This window comes from Aplysia californica, unplaced genomic scaffold (genome assembly GCF_000002075.1).
Source record: "Aplysia californica isolate F4 #8 unplaced genomic scaffold, AplCal3.0 scaffold00100, whole genome shotgun sequence".
NCBI classification, from domain to species: Eukaryota; Metazoa; Mollusca; class Gastropoda; order Aplysiida; family Aplysiidae; genus Aplysia; species Aplysia californica.
In genome coordinates, this window is record NW_004797370.1 from 1,535,428 (window position 1) to 1,536,671 (window position 1,244).

Consider the following 1,244-nt stretch of genomic DNA (forward strand, 5'->3'; position numbering starts at 1 on the left):
GATCACTTTTGTTACGTCACAAAGGAGAAAGGGGAACCGCAGCAGCTGATGTGTGGTCTGCTCTAAACTCGTGTCCCTTATTTGTTTGATTCAAAAAAAAGACAGACAGACAGACAGACAGAGAGAGAGAGAGAGAGAGAGAGAGAGAGAGAGAGAGAGAGAAGTAGAAGACGGAGAAGAAACAAAGAGACAGACAGTTTCAAACAAAACGTAGTGATATAAGAAAACACCCAAATAACACTTAAGCATTCCGTGAACTACTTGAATTCGCAGACTTCTTCAATAATAGCGAAAATCGCAATTTCGTGAAGAGTGCGGAAAAAAAGAACGACCTTGATGAGGGGTATATCCTTCATAATGGCAATGGTCTCAGCAAACAACAACGTGCTTTTGGGTATCTCACCCGTTTACCAGCATACCACCTAGCTCATCGTGCATAAATTAAGTGTAGGTGTTTGGAGGGCGTTACTGGAAGATCCTACTTATTTTCTTTTTCTCCTCTGTTTCCGACTTACTGTCTTGCTCCTTCCATGCACTAAATGACCGTTGTTTTTTCAATGCTTTTTCTTTATTTAAACTCAAACTTTCGGCCTGCTGACGCCTCTATCTTCCCACGACACTAATTCTTGACTGGCAAAAATGAAGCATTCGAATCCTGGTTTCGGAAGATTGTATCGTATGAATTCAGCCAGCTGGGGAGAAGTGGGCCTACACCAAACTTCTTTGGTCCGTTGCCGACTGTTTTGCACACCTCGACCCTCCAAAAGGCCCATACAAGGCACGAGTTCCCCGATGTGTGAGATTTAGATATTGCGCAGTCACTGTTATTTTAACATATTTATTTATAGCCTTACTAACACGAGGAAGATTAGAGTTTTAGAAAAGGGCCTCATGTGACTCATTATGTGGGAAAATCAAACATTTTATTGGCTCTCGTGAAGGCATTCTTGGTCACATTTAGACAGAGACTCAGGGGCAGAAGAAACAAGTGTGGAAGTCTCTTTTTTTAAAGTTTGGATTGCTTTCGTGAGAACAGCAGTGCTGAACATGCCCTGTACTCTCAACAAAATAATTGGCAAAGAGGACTTGACGAGATATCCTTTCTGTGATTTTCTTGACGGGAGAGTTTTTATTCAAAGATTAGTCATGCGTCGGGACAGTTCTCTGTTAGAGAAACGAAACCAGATATTATCCTCTGCAACAGTATCGGTGGCAACATCTTTCTCTCTCTCTCTCTCTCTCTC